Below are 21,243 nucleotides of genomic sequence, written 5' to 3'. Positions count from 1 at the left end.
AAATTAGAAAGGCGATGGTGGAGCAGGAATAGGGTCGTTGTGATCTCTGACTACTTCCTGCTTGCTTTGGGGCAACGTGTCTTTAGGGAACCTAGAGAAGTGGGTATGGGATGTTTGTCCAGTCTTAAGAGTTGGCTGTTTCCTTGTTCCAGATCCGCTTGAACAACAGTAAGAGTTGACCATATATATATGCATATATATATATATATATATATATATATATATATATATATATATATATATATATACACTGTGTTGCAAGCAAACGCTCATTCAGTACTATGTGCCAGTAACTTGTGATCAGGACAGCCATTACTGCTTCTGCCATCCATGGCCCTTCGTGCTATGGTACAGATGATATAGCTAGATGGAGTTCCCCCAGGCGCTAACTGCAATCTAACTCAGTCTCCCTGCTCTAGACATATGCATGAATATGGAAACAGGAAAGACACACTGCCTGTCCCAGTTTATGATTCTAAGGTGTTGCTCCGTCAAATCTGAGCTGTTTGTTAGCGATCCCCAATTATGTAACATCCTGCAAATGTGTGGCAAACAATGTAAGAGAATCTAGTTCCTTGAGAAGGGTCGTGGCCTGTGCACAGACACTGTTCAATTCTTTGACTATTGTTTACAGAGAGGCATCTTTCGCCTCCGGATGCATAATAAGGTAATCTCTTATCTCAGGGGTGGGGTGGGTATGGGAGGGAAGGGAAGGGAAGGGAGTGGGGGGAGGGGATTTAAGGCTGTCTGAAGCACGGACTATACATTGTCAGACACTTGTCAGTCTCTGCCATTATCATTACCTTACAGGACTTCCAGGTCTACAGGGATGGTCCAGAGGGTGCGGGAGGAAAGGGCCTCAGGTGCCCGACACATCCACTACTTTTTTTTTTTTTTTAAGGTCAAACTTGTCTTTTCTGGAAACCGAGACAATGCTAGACTTTTCCCCGACCCAAATGTCAGGTCTACTTAAGCTGCCACTGAAAGAAAGGGCTTAGCCCAGCTCGGATTTCTCTCAGCTCCTGCCGAATAAAACCACAGCTAGGAGCCAAGGCTCTGACACTACTTCTTTCCCCAGCATTACAGGCCAGGAGGAGCCTGCGATCTGACATTAACCATTAGGAGTTCCTTAAGCAACAGCAGACTGGGAGAGGCGACTGTCAAGGTTAATAAAGCAAGTTCAAACTCCCCCCTCGCCCCACCCCCTTTCCGCAGTAAAAGTCAGGGAGGTAGAGAAATATGCTGAGTTGGCTCATCCTCCTCTCCTCGATACAGAGTAATCACCGCGATGGTGAAAAGCGCCCTAACTGGGCGAAGCAGATGACCTGTGCTGTCAAGAGGTGGGCTCTGGAGCTGCCGCCACAGATTGAGTACGGGTTATGTCACATGTGGGGGAGGGGATCGACTAAGGCTTGAGACCCGGAGGGTTTTCATTAAGAGGAACGTTCGATTCAATTCTAGTCGCTGAGGACGTGGGACGGAAAAAAGACATGGGTGTGCTGAGTGGGAAGAACCAGCAGTGAGCACAGAGAGAAAATGCCCCCAAGAGAGTACTTGAAACTGTCCTTCCTCTAAATCAAGACCAGATTACCCAGGGACTGAAAGCTACTCTTAACCGCAGAGAAAGGCTGGGAACTTCCTCTGCGCTCGCTCGCCCTAACCGCCCGACTCTTATCAAGCCCACTCCATTTCCTCTGCATTCTAAGGGCTCACTAGCTGCTCCACCCTCCGAGTCACTCAATCCTGCTTAGATAGCAAAATACAAAAGAACTCAGTGCAACTTTACTCTTTCTCCTCGAATATCTCCCACACACACTCAATATGCTCTTAGCGTAAAGAATCCAAACCATCGTCCTGACCTCCTCTTCCATGAGGCCTTCCTTGATTTTCCTAGCGCATGCTTCCCTCTCCCAGCCCCTCTTCAATGCTAGGAATTAAATTTAAAGCCTTGTACAGGCTAATCTTGCTTTCTTCTCTCAGGGCCTTTCTCTCCAGCCTCTCCTCCTCCCTCCCTCCTTCCCTCCCTCCCTCCCTCTTTCTTTCTTTCTTTCTTTCTTTCTTTCTTTCTTTCTTTCCACCTGCAACTTCTATATGTAACACACTAATACAATAGAGTTATACAGATACTTTTCTGTTTCACGTGTTCTGATCTTTCCTTCTCAGGTAGGTTATTAACTCTTTGAGGACACGATCAACACTCAAAACTGCTCAGAATCAGTTGCCTAGTTCTAGAATTTGGCGATTAGTCTAGTTGGGTGCCTTTTATCCTCTTGAGTATGTCTATAGCCTGGGAGAATTTAAGGATCCTTAATTTAAGATAATTAATTAGATTATTTCATTAATAAATCATTTACTTATCAAAATAATATAATTATAAGAAAATAGACTAATAGAATATTTACTAATAAACACTTAAATAAAGCAATAATTAAAATTTAAATTAAGGGGTTGGGGATTTAGCTCAGTGGTAGAGCGCTTGCCTAGGAAGCGCAAGGCCCTGGGTTCGGTCCCCAGCTCCAAAAAAAAAAAAAAAAAAAATTAAATTAAAATAAATTAAGAATTCTTAAAGCACAGCATCAAGCCAGCCTTGTTTGCTATTAGACCTATATAAACCTGTGCCCTGGTTCCCGAAGGCATCTAATACCTGATGATCAACTCCCTAACAGCCCGATGCTAGTCTCTTGTTCCATTTAATCTTCTTACCAACACCAATTCTGCTCTGCACCTCACCCTGCAGGTGAGAGGACCCCACCCCAGCTCCCATCACCCCCAGAGTCGCCCATGTGGATTTCAGTGCTTCCCAGACCTCAGCACTGGGCCAACTGGGCTCCACCCAGCACAGTTCATCTCTCACTCTGGCTGGCACCGGGAGCTGGCCGGTTCCTCTGTCTGCCAAGACCTTCTGGGAATGCCTGCCTTGCTCCTCCGGGTTTCTGGCAGTTCTCTGAGTCCTTTCCATTCTGCCGTCCACCTGAGCTTTCGTTCTGAGGTTTTGAAAAATAACTCCCCTTGATGTTAGAGGAAGCAGCAGGCACACATGCCCGTAGTCACGAATGAGCTCATCCGTTCCTTCTAGAATGAATGTTCTTCTGTTTCAGCCATTTAGTATCATTTTCAAGCACTCCCAAAGCTAAGCTTGGAATTTTTTTTTTTTTAAATCACAGAGGGTCCTACAGGTCATTCACACAAACCATCTTATTTTGTTCCTACTCTCAACTTTACTTACCCTACAATCACGCTTCTATTTAGAACTTCCTGGCTCGGGGATTTTGCTAATGATGCCTTTGGTGAGGAATTCTCTGTCAGTAAATTGCCATGATGTCTTTATAGGAAGTTTCAGCTTAGTAATCAGATGCCATCGAAATGCACTTATCCGTCGAAAAGCTGAGACAATTCCCTTTCTACACCCAGAAAGACTGAACAAGCGCACCACACACACACATGCGCGCGCGCGCGCGCGCACGCACGCACACACACACACACACACACACACACACACACACGGAGGGTGCACAGTGTGATTAGCTAACTCTGAGCTCTGTCTGGGACAATCAGAATGCCCCCGAGCTGGAATGACAGCGTCATTTTATCGATGCTGAAATAGGAGGGGTGGTAAGACAAGTCTCTTCAGGCACAGCAGCCATGTGCAGCTTCTTGTGATTCATATTTCCAAAATGATGCATGGGACTAAAAATGCAACGCAGAACCTGTTTGTGTTGCCAAAAAAGAATGTCATGAAGGGCAGTCAGCTTAGCTGTGCCTGTCAAGCTCTGGAGGAGGCAGCATTGCAAGCAGTCCCCCTGCATACTACAATACCCACAATTCCAAGTTGCAATGGACACCTGGCTTTTACTACCACAGTGATTTCACGGTGCTCTATATGATGAGGGGCTAAGAAGATCATGTGTCGTAGTCTTGCTATAGTGCTTTAGAGATACAAACAAACTCACATATACTGGCAAGAGTATGGGAAAGATGAGGAGGTCAGGTGGGGGATGTGTAGGTTAGTGGGGTCCAATGTCCCCTCCGCCACAAGGCTCAGGCCTCTCGAGGTGGCAGGATGCAAGAAGTTGACCGCGCTTACCCCATGCCACTGCCGCTAGGCAGGTGTCAGGCTGTGGGAAGCTGCTGGACACTGCTCCAGGGGTGGGGAAGCACGGTCTGAGGCGTGGGACACGGCCGGAGCTGGCTTTGGGGTCCCTGGGCCTGCAAGGAGGCCGGGCCAGTCTGGTTCTCAGACTCTTGGGTATCCAGGCACCGTTAGGATGCTGCACAAGAGCTGAGAATGGGGGGGGGGGGGCGCGCGGTGCTGTGTGTAGCCCTGGCCTACCGAGGGAAGGAGGGGGATGCTCTGGCTGGTCTCACAGGGATAGTCCTTGGCTTGGTCGATGTCAAGTTTAGTGATGGGCACCTCTGGGAGCGCAGGGAGTCTTTCTTCAGGAGATTAGACCGTGGCTCTGTAGACAAAGGCCTTCTCTGTAGCTCCCCATAGCAGATCCCGACGAAAAAAGGCAGTCCATGGTTTCAAGGCATTTATTATCATGGCAGAAGGTGGGTGAGTAAAACTGTACCCCACTTCTCAGAGTGGGCCTGAGATTAAATACCTTTTGTAGGGAAGAGTGTCTGGGAAGGGAAATTCATTGGCTAAGCCTCCAGTCTTTTAGGTACCTCATTATAATGGAGATCTGTCTTGAGCCTATGTGACCATGGCTCACATCCTCTACCTGTAAAGGGACTTGGGGCATTGCCCTTACGTGGCTGATGACAACGAATCTATGGAGGGCTGCGGGCTAGTGACCAGCTTGGTTTTTTTGGGAGTCAGGCAAAATACCTACCGTCCCTTTCAGGTTCACCGGGGCTTCAAATGTCCTCAACCGGGAACCAGGGTGTCTCTCACTGCCCCACAGGAGTGGGGTGGCTAACTGCAATTAAGAAAATATGAGACAGGGGTTGGGATTTAGCTCAGTGGTAGGCGCTTGCCTAGGAAGCGCCAAGGCCCTGGGTTCGGTCCCCAGCTCCAAAAAAAAAAAAAAGAAAAAAAAAAAAAAAGAAAATATGAGAAGGCCTTATGGAAGGAAGCCCACTACTCTGTAAGCTGATTTAAAAGCATATTTTTTTTTAGAAGGAGACATTTGAGCCTCTTGTACTCTACACCGGTGGTAGATGCTTTTCTCAGATGTATGGAGGCATGGGGAAATTAAACTAAAATCTTAGTACGGGGTGTACGATAACCTCTGAGTCACTGGTCACAGAGACTCCAGAGGTCCCTCAAACAACACAAGCTGTTGCCATTGCTGTGGCTTGCCCACTATAACTAGGCAGTAAGACGCCTTGCTGAAGACACAGCCCACGCTGGTTGTAGGACACAGAGAAATCCAGTTAGAACTGAAATGGAACCTCCCTCCCCTGCTGGCTATAGTGCTGAATTCAAGGTGCAATTCCTGTTGCTCAGGGAGAAAAGTCACCAGTCGTACCCAGAAGTGGACCCCTGCATGCTGCAATACTGACCTTCCAGGTAAGGTCACAGGTCCAGTACCGCAGCTGTTCAGCCACAGAAGTGAACCACTGCTTTCTGGTTGGGTTTAAAGCCAGTTACATGGCTGGAATCCGTGTCTAATGTAAACCTGGTCAAAAGCCATAGATCACAGGCTCCAGGGGCAACTGCTGTGCCTGTTTTGTGAACCCTAAAAGACCACCAAGGAGCCAGGCCCAATGCTTGGGCCATACCCCGGTCTCTGACACAATAGGATGAGATCTCAGCAGGACAAGGTTTTATGGGAAAAGGTCAGTAAGCAAGGGAGTTTCTAGCCTGGCACACATCTGATTGGGGGGAATTTTGGAATTTTGTTGCCCTTTAACATAATTGTCTGGTGCTGGGAGCCAAACCATAAACTTAACTTCTGCTTTCCTCCTGATTGGTGGTTGTTAGGAAGTGAAGTGCCAGGGGCGGGCTTGGAACCCGGAAACTAGTGCCAGGCACCAGCTCGTTGGGAAGCGAACTGGAAACTGGTGCTAGGTGCCGGCTTGCTTGGTAACTCCAAGTCAACTCTAAGTCAGGTGCTCATAAGATGGAGTCTGAACCCGAAATCTGGTCTCTCAGAGCCATGTTGTCAAATCACCTTCTAAGAGTTTATGTTTATCCTCATGGACCTGAGTAACAGCAACTTTTATTCACTCGATGTAACTGATGTCTCTGCAATTTGCTGCTTCTGTCTGCTAACACAGGCCGAGTCCCAGAAGCTTTTAGCCTCCATATGATTTAATCTAGACCTAGAATGTTTTCAGCCTCTGAGACTTGCTGCTGAATGAGCTCATCCCTTTCTTGTCCTTTCTGATGATCCCTGGCTGGCTGATTCAACTCACCATTCTGGCTCAAACTCTTCTCCGAGCTGACTGAGTCAATCTGTCTTCTCCCTGGGCCTCTGACTGATTCGCTCTGATGGACCTAACACTAACTTTGGCAATCTGTTCTAATTCTGGCGGCTCCTCATTCGCTGGCTCATTCTGTCTTCACCTGCGTCTAGCTTGTCCCCTCTCTGCAACTCGTCTCTCTATAACTGTCCCAGTAAAATGGCCTCCTTCTCTCCCTCTACACTGTCCCTTCTTATGTAGCCTCTCCCTCGTCAGAGTTGGGCATATCCTATTCTGTCAAACCTTTCTCTGTTTCATCACTTTGACTGCCACTCAATTAGGCATCACTTGCAAACATGGGTGCGTCCTTCTACAAACTAACTTCACCTCCACTGTTTGAGACTAAAGGTGTGTCCTAAGGGCATGTCTGTACTCCAGACAGAGGGATTAAAGTTGGGTGCTAAGGGACACACCACAACTAGAAACAGTTGTTTTTGTTTGTTTCAATAAACGACACAATCTCAGGGTTCATAGTGTAATAAACGACCCTGCAACAGATCTGGGTCATTCTCAACCCTGACCGGAGAAACATCTTTTTTGCAGTGGGCAACAGTTAGTATAGAGCCTCATAACCAGTCAAGCGCTGAGGATAAGTGGCTGGGAGTGATCAGCTCTAAATGCGGCGTCTATACCAATGCCATGGAGTTTAGGGATCATTGCAGAAGACATGGGGAAATGTTAGAACCAGAAGGCATGTGAAGTGCTACAGAATGCTGACTTCTGGGTGTAACATGGCTGCCACGTTCGTGAGCTCACAGCAGCTGCAGTGATCTGCACACAATCAAGCCACTCAGTAAATCCAGCATGGGAGCAGGGCTGGAGGGGCTTACAAGGTAGCTGAAGAGCTACTGGCAATTGGTGGCCGCTGGGGGATGGGGAGTCTCAGAAGACGTGAAGGTGGGACATGTCTGAGGATCATTGGAGAGGGAATGGATGGATATTATCAAGATATAGTGGTGTGTGTGTGTGTGTGCGTGCGTGTGTGTGCGTGTGTGCGTGTGTGTGTGCGTGTGTGTTCGCTATTTTTCATTGCTATGAGGAAACACCATGACTAGAAGCACCTTAGAGAAGGAAACGTTTACTCGGGCTCATAATTCCAGAGGGATAGGATTCTGTCGTCACAGGGAGGCTTGGTAGCAAGTGGCAGGCATGGTGGCTCACCTCTTAAACACAATCAGGAAGCAGAGAAAAAAAAAAACAAACCAAAAAACAAACTGGAAGCGGTAACTTCTAAATGCTGCTGTCCCCCCTAAACCTCCCAGATTGGGTTTGGGACCAAGTGTTTAAATGTCTAAGCCTATCGGGGGCATTTCTCTTTCATACGCCCTACCATGTGTATGATATGTATGAAATCATTGAAGAATGAATAAGAAGTAGTGGTTTTCAAAGCGAATACAAGTGAAAAGGAAAACGGCATTGAGCTACTCTAACCAGTCTTGTGTCATACTTAGCTCTACCAACCGATGGGCACCTGCCACGGGCTAAATGCCAGTCTCCCCAAATTCATATGTCGAAATCGAATTCTAAATGTGACCATATTCAGAATTTGGCCTTCTGAAGTGATGTTGATCATAAAGTTGAGGCTGTCCTTCGTGGGATTAATGCCCATCTTGAAAAGACCCAGCAAATCCCACTGCCCTTGCCGCATGTGAAAAGAGTTGTCTGTTCTCCCAGGAGCTAGACCCTTGCCAGATGCTGTATTTACTGGCGATTTGATCTTAGATGTCTCAGCCACCAGAACAAAGGAGATAAATTCCTGTTGTGTATAGTGCAGTCCGTAATGCTCTGTTACAGTGAGTGGACTAACATCGCCTCCCTTCTGAAATCCAGCACCAGCAGGGAGGGGCGTATTGATTCTCTCTTGGCTCTGACTGGGCAGAAAAGAATTCTCCCCAAATATAAAAGTCCCTGGGGATGCCTCCCCTCCTCCACTGCCTCAGGTTTCATTCTCCTACTTCTCTTGGAGTCCAGGGACTGGAGGAACTACAGGGTACTGATTATTTATTCTTGTTATTTTGAGACAGGGTTTCTCTGTGTAGCCCTGGCTATCCTAGAACTTGCTCTATAGACCAGGCTGGCCTCAAACTCACAGAGATCCTCCCGAGTGCTGCGATTAGAGGCATAGACCACCACCACCTGGGTTACGCTGGGCTCTTTTAAAAACCACATAACCGTAGGGTGTGCACCAGAAGAAAAAGGGCTACAAGTCAGAAGAGGTGGACTTCATTCTTCTCATCTTAGTTCAGTACTTAACATTAAGGTATTCTAAGCTCTCTTTCTTCAGAACTTAGCCTCCGTGTGTGTGTGGTCATGTGTGAGCATCTGTGAGCATCTCTGAGTATGAAGAACTGGCTTCTTTTGAACATGCTTGCATCCGGGCACTTTTTCCAAGGACCTTGCTAACGATTCCGTGAAGAGCCCCAAGTGAACTATGGATCAGTGGCAGTTTTACACTTTCAATTTATACAAGCAACAAAAAAGGGGGCACAGCTGGATTTGCTGGAAATTGGCAATCTGGTTTTATTTTGAAACCACAATCGGCAAATTGTACACCGAAGGCTTGGCTTCCAGCAAATGAGTGTTCATGAAAACAGAAGTGGGTCAGCTCATATAGTCTCCGTTTCCACAACTCTAACAATGTCGATCAGTAGGTAACAGCTCAGCTGAGAATGCTTGATGCAGACAGGATTCTGGGAGAGGCTGTGATGCCTCGCCTGGCAGCTCAGGAGCCTCTTGCAAGCATTCAGTCAAATACTGCCATGGCGTTGGTTGAGAAGACACACATATAAATGAGTTCTCAAATCTGTTAACATGGGGAGACTGGATGGATTTGGACTTGACCTAACCAAGAGGAATTCAACAGAAGAAAGATTCTCCATATCAAAGCTAGAAGAAATGTGACAAGAAATGGGCCAGGCTAGGAGCTAAGAATGGATGCTCCGTGGTGGATCATTTGCCGGGAAGTACACCTTGATGCTAGCGTGGAACTGAATTTGGGACAATCTGAAGAAATTTGGACAAAGGTTCCAGAGAGAACACAGCCAAAGAGGTTGACACACATCCCTCCATTTCTATCACTTGGGAGGCAGAGGCAGGAGGCTGCTGGGTTTGAGGCCAGTCTGAGACTGTCTAACACACATACACACACACACACACACACACACACACACACACACACACAGAGAGAGAGAGAGAGAGACAGAGACAGAGACAGAGAGAGACAGAGAGAGACAGAGAGAGACAGAGAGAGACAGAGAGAGACAGAGAGACAGAGACAGAGACAGAGACAGATAGACAGACAGACAGAGGGACTGACAAACAGAGAGGGAAGGAGAGAGAGAGAGAGAGAGAGAGAGAGAGACAGAGACAGAGACAGAGACAGAGACAGAGACACAGAGAGAGACAGAGGGAGACAGAGAGAGAGAGAGAGAGAGAGAGAGAGAGAGAGAGAGAGAGAGAAAGAGAGAGAGAGAGAGAGAGAGAGAGAGATTGATTGAGACTGACACACTTTCATTCAGCCTTTGAAAACATGAAGCAGAGTGCTGGGTCTCCGGGTTGCCATGGTTTTTGTGGAAAAACTGTGAGAAAAATACATGGGTGTTATTGAAGGTGCTAAATTCGTGGTAATTTGTTACTCAGCGTGGAACTAGAACCCACAATTTCTAAATGCCTTCTCTTCCTCCTCCTCCTCCTCCTCCTCCTCCTCCTCCTCCTCCTCCTCCTCCTCCTCCTCCTCCACCTCCTCCTCCTTCTCCTCCTCCTCCTCTCCCTCCTCTGTCTCCTCCTCCTTTCTCTGTGCTTGGGTCCAATACCTCACCACCTTAGGCAAGTACCCTACCACTAAATGACATTCCTACTTCCTACACACCATAAATGTTTTTTTTTTTGTTTTGTTTTGTTTTAAACCTTTGTCTAAAAAGACCAAACCATTCTTAAATGTCTCCCTGCAAAGGAGTTCTTTTTTTTTTTTTTTTTTCTCGGAGCTGAGGACGTACCTAGGGCCTTGTGCTTGCTAGGCAAGCGCTCTACCACTGAGCTAAATCCCCAACTAAGACCGAACCATTCTTTAAAGAGAAGCCTGCCCATCGCTGTGGAGCAAACCTACCGGACAGGCCCCTTGCTACTCAAAGGACGGGCCATGGGTCGTCGGCACCCACCGGGCACAGTAAGTCATCAGAAATGGTGGACCTCAGTCTGCATCTGGATGTACTGAAGCAAAGCCTGCACTCCAAGAGAGTTCCTGGTGGCCCGCATTCATGGTAAAGCTCGGGAAGAAAAACCAGCATCTAAGTCACAGCTGAAGCTCTCGGCTCAGCAGAACCCAAGTTTCTGGCCTGGCATCCGCGTTCTATGAGCTGTGTGACTCGAGACAAATTCCTGGGCCTCGCCGAACTTCTACTAAAACACAGCAGGCAACCCTGGACCGCACGGGATTGGGGGAGGGGCTCTGCAGAGCAACATGTTAGCCTAGCCCTGAGTGAAGACTTCACACCATGCGGGTATTACTACCATGAATACTCTGGAACACGTGGGTATTATTGGATTGGGCGATAATAACAAGGTCAATTAAACATCAAAGGAGTAGGCCAGCCACACCAGTTGGGAGCCGGAAGGCTCTAGTCAGCCTCTTCATCTGGGTCCCCGTCCCCACACTGATACTGACTCCTCGGGGACCACAGAAGGTTGTGAACTTAGTGTACCACCCCCCGGAAGCCATCTCTAACACCAGACAGGGTCAGTCACGTATTGCCGTCAGAGGCACCTGTACCTCATACCCCATGTCCCCTGTCAGCATTAACTCTACTGGGCTTGACCCCACTTAGCTAATGAGTTCTGTCCTTCGACCACAGAGAAGACTGTGAAGCTAGGGCGGGTGGCATGTGTCCCTGACCTCCAATGACATCTTCACCATAGAAAAAAAAATGAAGGGATTAGCTAGGGGAGGGGGAGCCATGTGGCTGGTTTCACAGAAACTTGAGATCCCATTTTTGTCTCACTTGTTTGTTTTGCTTTAATGATGGAGAAGGCAGTGACGTGGGTCTTTGTGTCACCAAGGATGAGAATAGGCCCCGAGGCTGACAATTCCAAATGACTTATGCAATGGCATCTATGATCCCTTCTGGGGAGGCTCAGCTCCCCCTCCTGGCTTTCCTGTTCTCAGCAACGTTCCTGTGGCTTTTTCATCATTCTCTCTCTCTCTCTCTCTCTCCCCCGAGCCAGTGCCATCTCTGTGGTTCAATACAAATGACAAAGATGACGTGGGTAATGACAGCAGTTCTCTTTTACGGACTGTCCCAAAGTGCCAGGCACTGCTTATGCATTATTTACGGTCCTTGTAACAACTCCAGGAAATAGGCATTATTCTCCTTTTTAGTCATGGAAAACTGAGGGCCCAGAGAGGTTAAGTGGTTCGCCCAAGCTTACACAGCAGATAAATAGCCTTGGATTCAACCCAAGTCTCCTTAACTCTGAGGCCGTGTTCCTCTCTGTTATCCCCATCATCTTCCCTCATAGTTTTGTTTTGTTTTGTTTTGAAGTAGGCCTTAGAGGCCACTGCCCAGTCAGCCCTTGAGTTATCGTCTCCTGCCCTTCCCCCCCAGGACTGCACTACCTCCACCTGTCTGCTCCTGGATACATGTATCACTCACCCTGTTCTGAGGCAGAAATTTCCCAATCTCACTGCCCACAAGACTATCAATGCCGCCTGAGTGATGGTGGCCGCACGTCTTTAATCCCAGCACTGGGGAAGCAGAGGTAAGGCAGATGCCCATGAGTTTGAGGCCAGCCTGGTCTACAGAGTGACTTCCAGGACAGCCAAGGCTACACAGAGAAATTCTGTCTCAAACAAAACAAAACAAAACAAAACAAAACAAAACAAAACAAAACAGCAACAAAATATCTGTGTCTAACCAATAAGGCATAACCTGGAGCTCCCAGAGTCTGAGAATGCCTGCTCTAGTCAGGGTTACACAGGTCGATATTTTGAAAGGAAGATTATTAAGGAATTGCCTAGTGCAGTAAAGGGGGGCTGAGAGGTCCCCTGCAGGCTCACTCCCTGAAATGCCGGAAGCATGACTCAGTTCAAGCCCAAAACTATGCAAAGAAAGGAAAGGGAAAGTGTGACTCTTGGTTTGAAGCCTCAATTCTAAGTACCTGCAACAGGGTTCTCAAGAATACGCCCAAAGCCTGCCAAGCTTGGGTTCTGATGGCCAAGGCAGAGATGAGCAGGTCTCGAGCGTCCGGGTAAGGTACCAGCTCACCGTCAGTGCTTGCTCTCCGTGTGTCTACCTACACTGTAGGTCCGTCCTCCTCACCTTGACTATTCAAACTCACATGCTAACCTCCTCTGGAGACACCTCTGTGTCTAAACAGAGAGATTCCTGGCTTCCAGATATTTCTTAGCCTAGTTATGCAGAACCTAAAGTTAACCATCAGCAGCAATTGCTGTGCTCGCTGCTATGATGAAATAGTTGGCAGAGGCAGCTAAAGTGGTAAAAGGTGATGTGGGCTCATGGTTTAAAGTAGGGTCTACACGATCCGTTGGGAAGTGCAGCAGAATTCCTGGTGACCTCCTCCCACCCTGCCAACCCTCAGATCTTAAAGGCTCTGTGCAGTGGTTCCTAACCTTCCTCATGCAGTCCCCTCATGTTGTGGAGACCCCCAACCATAAAATTATGTTTTTGCTACTATTATGAATCGTAATGCAAATATCCATGTTTTCTGATGGTCTTGGGCCATCTCACCAGCCAGAAGGGTCTGGATGCACAGGTTGGGAACCACTGTTAGAGTCACCTCAAACAGTTGGAGACTACGTGTTCAAACATATGAGCTGAGATGTCTGTGTGTCTGTCTCCTCCCCACTGTGATGCGTGCGTACGTGTGTGTGTGTGTGTGTGTGTGTGTGTGTGTGTGTGTGTGTGTGTGGGCTCTCTTTCTAGACCTACCCATCTCACAAAGAGGGTCATATATATCTCCCGCCCTAGCTCATGATTGCAGACCTCCTGCTCCTGGTGCCTCTCTGCTCCTTCTGTGCTTTCTTTTTATGCTTCTCTTTCTCTCAAAACTCCAATTGCCCGGACCCATCCCATTGCTCTCAGAATGATGCTTTGACCTGCAATTATAATCACCCCTCCCCATCTGGCTTCTATGACCCTTCCAATTCCAGCTCTATTTTCCCGCCCAGAAGTCTTCCATCTGCTCTTGGTGATTTTCTGCTCTGCCTTAGCTTCTGTCCCGCTCTGCCAAGAATGCTAATTCTCCCATTTCTCTGCAATGGTTCTACATCGTCCAAGAGGGGTTTCAAAATGCATCTTCTCTACAGAAATGGCCTCAATCTTTCCAAGTGGACCTCGTGCTTTGTTGTTCTGCTGCTGTGGTACTTTATCCTTGTTTCTCCAGGGACAATCGCTCCACGCACTGCGTCACAGACCAAGAGGTGCACATTTCTCTCTCCTTCCAGAGCTATATGTCTTTTGGGATTTGGATGGTTTCTCCCCCATCCCACCCTCGTTTTGATAATCTTATAGTTCCTGACAAAATGCCTTCCTCTCATCGAGGGCTTGATACGAATCCACTGATCCATCAGCTGGCTGGGTGACTGGATGGGAGTTGATAGACGCTGAGTTCCTGTGTAGGGTTTGACAGCGCGGGAACCATGGCGAGAGGGAGCCCAATCGTTCCGGAGAACAGCTGTCGAAATCACATCGAGGAAGAACTGGAAGGAGTGAGCCACACCGGGGATCTCAGCAGGCTGCTCGTGCGCAAGCCTTAGCAGTAGAACACTGGGGAGCGTAGGTAGCAGATGATCTGACACAATCTCAAAACTAGCTACCACCATAAATACACTCATTGGCTTAAGTACAGGAAGCCGGGGTTTGGCACTTCCAGTGTCCTTTCCCTGTGTGTATTTATTTATTTGAATGCCACGCAGACTTGCCTATAGGCTATCTGATGGAGACAACACAGCAGTTAATGTGCCCTCTTCCAAAATGACTCTAGCTCAGGTTAAGCTGACAAACACCACCACCACCACCACCACCACCACCACCACAACAACAACAACCAACAAAAAAACTCAAACACCAACCGAACAAAAAACAACCTTAAACCTAGCAAGCACACAATGGAACACTTTCCCCTCCTAATTCCATCTCCTCTCCTTCCTCTTTTTTTAAAAACCACCAAGTCGAAATTAGTTCCTCATGTGTGCCTGCGTATACATGGGTATATGGTCATCCACTGGAACATGGACAGCCTACCAATGGCCGGGTGCTCAAGGAATAATGACCCAGCAGGCATCAACTGCTAATAGCTCTTCAGCTACAGGTCGGGCCCCATGAGGCCTTACTCTGTCCATGCTAGGGTAAGGACTCGTCCGATCTTCCGCCTGTCTCAGGCAGACAGTCATGGCTGCTGTGAGTTCATGACCTCAGTGTCATGCCAGCCCATAAGATAGCACTTCATAGCCCTCCTCCCCATCTCCTAATTCTTTCTTACATTTTTTCCTAGCCGTCTTCCTTGATATTCCCTCGGCTTTAGGGAAGGGTTGGTTACAGATATCCTATTTAGAGCTGAGACCTCAGTCCCTTGTTCTCAGCATTGATTATGTGTGGGTCTCTGCCTTAACTATTACCGGTTGTAAAAATCAAGCTTCTCTGCTCAAGTTGTAAGTAGCACAAATCTGTAGGCTTAAAAATAAATATTTAGGGGCCAGAGAAGAGGCTCAGCGATTAAGAGCACCTCTTCCTGAGGTCCTGAATTCAATTCCCAGCAACCGCGTGGTGGCTCACAACCGTCTGTAATGGGATCTAATGCCCTCTTCTGGTGTGTCTGAAGGCAGCGACAGTGTACTCATGCATAAAATAAATAAACTCTAAAAACAAACAAAAAACCCTACTTCTTAAAATAAATAAATAAATATTTAAGGGCATTTTGGCCATTTTCTGATTGTTGTTATTGTTTCTTTGTTTGCTTGTTTGCTTTGTCAATTTGGCCCAAGTTAGAGTTGTCTGGGGAGAGGGAACTTTAACTGAGAAAATGCCTCTATCATATTACCTGTATGCAAGTTCATAGGACATTTTTTAAATTAATATTTGATGTGGGAGATGCCAGTCTGCTGGTGCTGGTGCTACTCAGGGGCAGCTGGAAGGAGGCTTAGCCACCCATGCGAGTGTTACCCCAGAGCTTCTGTTTGAGTTCCTGCCTCTGAGTTCCTCCCTTGATTCCTTGCCTTTGCTTCCCTTGGTGAGCAAGCACAACTTGGGAGTTTTAAGATAAAATAAACCCCTTCATCCCTGAGTTGCTTTGGGGCATAGTGTTTTATCACAGTGATAGAAACCCTAACCAAGACAGAGAGCGTGACCATCCAGCAAAACATGGTACTGCGTCACCTCTACATCTATGGTCTTGGCTTTTGGCCAAGCTTACAGGAATGGGTAGCAACTTCCTTCTGTGGCGCAGGGCTCAAAATCTATTAGAAAGTGATTGGATACTCCCAAATCGTTGGCGCCAATGGCCTTCTCCAGGTCTCCGCTGTGTCAGCTCCAGTGCTGCCCTCATCCTGGGGAAAGCCTCCTGGATTTGGAAGGCGTCTGCCAGTTATTAAGGTGATTGCTTTTTTCTCCTCTTCTACTGGAGCCCTGTGGCTTTCTCTTTGTTTGTTTTCCCATTCACCTTTTGTCTGTATGTATTAATAGCGCAAAATAATTGTTTTTATCGTGACATTTCTACACATGTATATATTTTGGTTGTATTCACCCTCTCATTACCCTTCCCCACTCTACCCTGCCTCCTGCTGATCCCCTTTCTATTCCTAAATCTTCCCCCTTTTATATCATCTTAGTTTTTTTGTTTTTTGTTTGTTTGTTTTAAATCTGGGTTCCACTTCAAGGGAAGATAATGTGTTATTTGCCTTTTTATTTTATTTATTTATTTTTTCTTTTCTTTTTTTCCGGAGCTGGGGACCGAACCCAGGGCCTTGCGCTTACTAGGCAAGTGCTCTACCACTGAGCTAAATCCCCAACCCCGTTATTTGCCTTTTAAAGACTGGCTTATTTTGCTTAACGTGATTTAGCTCTAGTTCTACATATTTCCCTGCAAATGACAATTTTTTAAAAAAAAATTATTTACAGTTGAATAAAACTCTCACATAGTCCTTTCTCAAAGGCGGGTAAACATATTTTCCAGAAGTGTCTAGAACAACCCATGTGCTTTAGTTATTTCAGATATTACTATGACAAAGTATGTGACCAAAGCAACTTAGAGGAGAAAGGGTTTATTCTGGCAGATAGTTCCAAAAGGGATGCAGTCCATCATGGCAGGAATGAGGTAGTGCAGGGAGCACAAGCCCAGTGGTTCATGCTGCATCAGCAATCAGGAAAACAAGAGAACAAGAAGCAGGGCTGAGCTGTAAAGCCTCAGGGCAAACCCCAGTGACACACTTCCTCCAGTGAGCCTGCCAGCTTCTGCAGTTTTTGAACCTTCTCAACCACCATCAGCCAAGTGTTCCACAATACCATGTTTGTGACTCACTGGTCCTGTCAGTCTGGGGCTGCCTAATTCAGGCAGCTGGGATGGGAATGGGACTCCACCTTGGGTTTGTGGCAGAACCCCTTTATGTGGATCTGCCTGGACTCATAGGAAACAGTGTATGGAGTCAACGTCTGCTAAGGACTGGGTTTTGATGCCTTACCATTTGAGACAAGCAGTAAACAGTCGAAAGCATGAAATCCCGAAGTCTCAGTGCCACAGTTCTTGCAATCCCCCGCTGGCCTGAGTGGCTCTTGTGCCAATCTACTGCTTGGTCAGTAGAGCTTACTGAACACATGCCTGTTAGGTAGTATTTCAAAGATAGAGAAATAAAAGAAGGCAATCAATGAAGTGAGATAAAAGTAAACAAACAAACAAACAAACAAACAAACAAACGGAACATGTGTTGAGCAGGTACTCCTGTTTTGAAGGCAGTGTTCATCATACCGAGTTGCAGAACCAACTTGAGTTCCTTCCTTCTTGTTCTCTTATTCAACTCTCAATTTTCTTATCGCTACCTTTCTCCTTTCTTATTCCTTACCCTTTTCTGAGTTCAAGAAAGCCATGCAATAGAAATTAAGTATGTAGTATCTGAGGACTGTGGCAAAGCTCTGTGGTAGAGCATGTGCTTAGCATACCTAAGATTCAACCCCAAGTGCTAATAAATGAACAAACAAATAAGTGCATACATACATGAATACGTAAATAAGAAAACATGGTAGAATGTAGAATCTAGAACTGGATTTCTTGTCTGGGAATTCTTACTTGGAGCCACAGCGGTGACTTTTAAACCATTGCTTCATTTTTTTCTAAAAGCTTCTATCTCTCACCACTCAATCACAGGAACCATAATGTCTGTTTTCCTGAGAGTTTTAAAGTAGTGTGGGTCTACACCAATAACAGCTGCCTGTGTAATGTGTGTGTGTGTGTGTGTGTGTGTGTGTGTGTGTGTGTGTGTGTGTGTGTGTGCACATTCTACTGTGTGTGGGCTGTCTCTATCAATTGCTCTCCACTCATTAATCAAGACAGGGTTTCTTGCTGTACTCACAGCTTGCAGATTCTTAGAGAGTCTATATCCATTCTGTCCTGAGAATCCCATCTTTGCCTGCCAAAATGATGGTTGGCAAGTTTTACAAGTGGCAGCCATGTTTGTCTGATTTTCAAGCGGGTTCTGGGAATCCAAAGTCCATGCTCATGGGGCAAGCACTTTATACCTACAGCCATCTCCCCTACATTTTCTTCTCTATTCATTCTCTCTTAATGGAACCACACCTTCATCCTCCTCTGTCCTGCCATATTCCAGAGTTAGAGATGCTAGGGAAAAAGCGGAATGGAAGTATGTGGATTCAACATTTTACTGAGGAATGGAATAGAACCATTTTAGTTTCTCTGCTTCTCTTCGTTTTAATTAAAGTATTTAAAGGATGCTATATGAATAGAATTAAGGCAGAGATGGAAATGCACAAAACCAGTTGAGAGGCACACATATGTGGGACATATGCAGGAAAAATGAATGTTCTGTTCTGGGTAAAGAAACTCTCAGCTATTTCTAACTTCATCTTGGCCTTGTGTGTTCAGTTAGTTAGTGTAGTTTCTGATGAGATCAAGACTATGGCTTCAGTTCCAGAATGTGGCAACCCTGCTTTCACTGTAGAGCTACAGCTGCTCTCTTGACCCTAGCCAGCCACCTGTAAGTGTCTCAGGTTATGAAATAGAAGAAGTTGAAGCAGACCAAACCTACCACCTTTGGAGGGAACAGCACAACAGGAAATATATGCTGTTTTATGGATGGGTGTCAGCCATGTTGTTTGATTTGAAGAACACATAGCCTATGGTGATAACTATGTTCATCAACTTGATTGGACTTGGAATTACTTAGGATACTCACCTCTTGATGTATCTATGAGGACATTTTTGGGAGGGTTACCTGAGAAGAAAAGACTTACCTTGAATATAGGTATGGTGGTTTGAATATGTTTGGCCCCAGGAATGGCTCTATTAGGAGGTGTGGCCTTGTTGGAGGAAGTGCACCCCTGTGGGGGTGGGCTTCGAGAGAGCTTTCTCCTAGCTGCCTGGAAATTAGTTTTCTCCTGTTTGCCTTTGGAAGAAGACATAGAACACTCAGGCCCTTCTCTAGCACCTCTGGATGCTACCATGCTTCTGCCTTGATGATAATGGACTGAACCTGTAAGTCAGCCTCAATTAAATGTTTTCCTTTATAAGAGTTGCCTTGGTCATGCTGTCTCTTCACAACAATAAAACCCCTAACTATAATAATAGGTGATGTCATCCTTGGAGTTAGGGGCCCAGACAGTTGGGATGATGCCAGATGAACACTGATATTATTCATACTCTCTGCATCCCACTTAGCCTCAAGGACCAAGCCACTGGCTGCCATGCCATCCTAGCCATAGTGAACTGTAGTCCTTTCAATGAGGAGCCACAGAATCCTCTCACTCCCTTAAGTTTCCTTCTGTTAGGTATGTACTCAGTGAGGAAAGGCCTAAGACAGCATAGTAACCAGCCTTCTTTCTTCCACCCTTCTAACCCCTAACAGTAGATAGGAGAGAAAAACAAGATAGAATGGAAAGGGTCATTATCATTAGACTACTTCCTGTTGATTGGGACCTCTTGTTCCTTGGGACGAGTTTGACGTTTACTCTCAGGATATCTAATTTCTTCTTCTTTCTCCTTTACCCATGACTACTTATCAAACCATGACCAACAGCAACCAACCAACAACCCACATGCCTCTCAGGGCCTAGCATTTATATGCTCTCTGAACTTCAGCTGGCAAAACCATGGCCTTGCCAGAGCGTGAGGCAAATCATAGCCAGCTGCTGTGACAATCTGAAGCAGCCCCACATTCCACACCTGGGATTAAAATAAAAATGTATTCTTATAATATTTCTGTGTTTTTTTTGTTTTTTGTTTTTTTTTGGTTCTTTTTTTCGGAGCTGGGGACCGAACCCAGGGCCTTGCGCTTCCTAGGCAAGCGCTCTACCACTGAGCTAAATCCCCAACCCCTATTTCTGTGTTTTTCAAAGAAACCAGAACTCAAAAATTCTCACTACACACCATTGCAGAGTTAAAGAAAACCAGTGGGTAAATAATAGACTCTACAACACTTGACAAACTGTCAAAAGATTGCTACACTTTCTGTCCTGTGTATGTATATAGGGGCCATTAGGATTCAAGGGCAGAACCTTGTATGTGGTAGACCAGTACTCTATCACAGAGCTACATCTTGAACTCTGTTCCTGTCTTTCATGTCTCAGTTCTGCCTAGAGTCCAGGTGAAAAATGTCCTCTATCTACATGGATTAGAACAATAGCCAGCAATGCTTCATACGGGAACTTCCTCGTGCCTGCTGTTTCTCCTCTTCCCAGCATAGCTTCTCTCTAATAGCAATTAGACAGCTACGCAACTATCAAGTAGCCAGTGATCGGGAATCAGAGACTGACTGTGTTACACCACAACCCTGGTCTTTCAAATTCTAAAATAGTTAGAGGGTTGAGATTGGAGGGAAGCCGTATTTCTAACACAGATGGAAAGAAGACATTCTCCACATGCTCTCGAGAAGAATATGGATAGAATAACGTGGGAGTCCTATTGGTTTACATATGCATTTCACAGCAAGCCAATGCCTTCAGTGATCAAGGTGAGCTTTTCCAGATTTGTACAAAAAAATCTTTATCTTTTGGGACTTCATGACCCTCAAAAGTAAGCTAAGTCAGGCATAGTAGGATGTGCCTGAAATCTCAGCACTTGGGAGGTAGAGGCAGGAGGATCAAGGGTTTAAGGCCAGCTTCATCTTCACAGTTGGTCAAACCCAGACTGGGTTACATTAAGATCTTAGCTCAAAAACAAAACCAGGGGCTGGGGCGATGGCTCAGAACAAGTGGAGGAACTGAGTTCCAATCTGCAGCATTTTGTGGAGAGCCAGCTGTGCCTATGCGTGCCTGCAATACACAGCATTGGAGAGACAGAGATGAGCAGAGCCCTGGGGCTTCCTGGACAGCTCTCTAGACAATTGTAATCTCTAGGTTCAGTGAGTCTCTGTCACAAGAAAAGAACTATGCAGAAGTTGTTGAGGAAAAAACCAACTTCAACCTCAGACCTGTCTATACACCCATATATGGGAGCAAGCAAATGTACACACACACACACACACACACACACACACACACACACACACACACACACACAGACTCATTTTGCTTAGCATACAGTCTTCAAGGTTTAGCCTTAGTAGAGCATGCTATAGGTTTTTCCTACTTTTAAATTGGAATAATTTTCCATTAT

The sequence above is a fragment of the Rattus rattus genome, chromosome 7 (assembly GCF_011064425.1).
Source record: "Rattus rattus isolate New Zealand chromosome 7, Rrattus_CSIRO_v1, whole genome shotgun sequence".
NCBI classification, from domain to species: domain Eukaryota; kingdom Metazoa; phylum Chordata; class Mammalia; order Rodentia; family Muridae; genus Rattus; species Rattus rattus.
The sequence above is the reverse complement of the archived record's forward strand: the minus strand, read 5'-3'. Positions refer to the sequence as shown.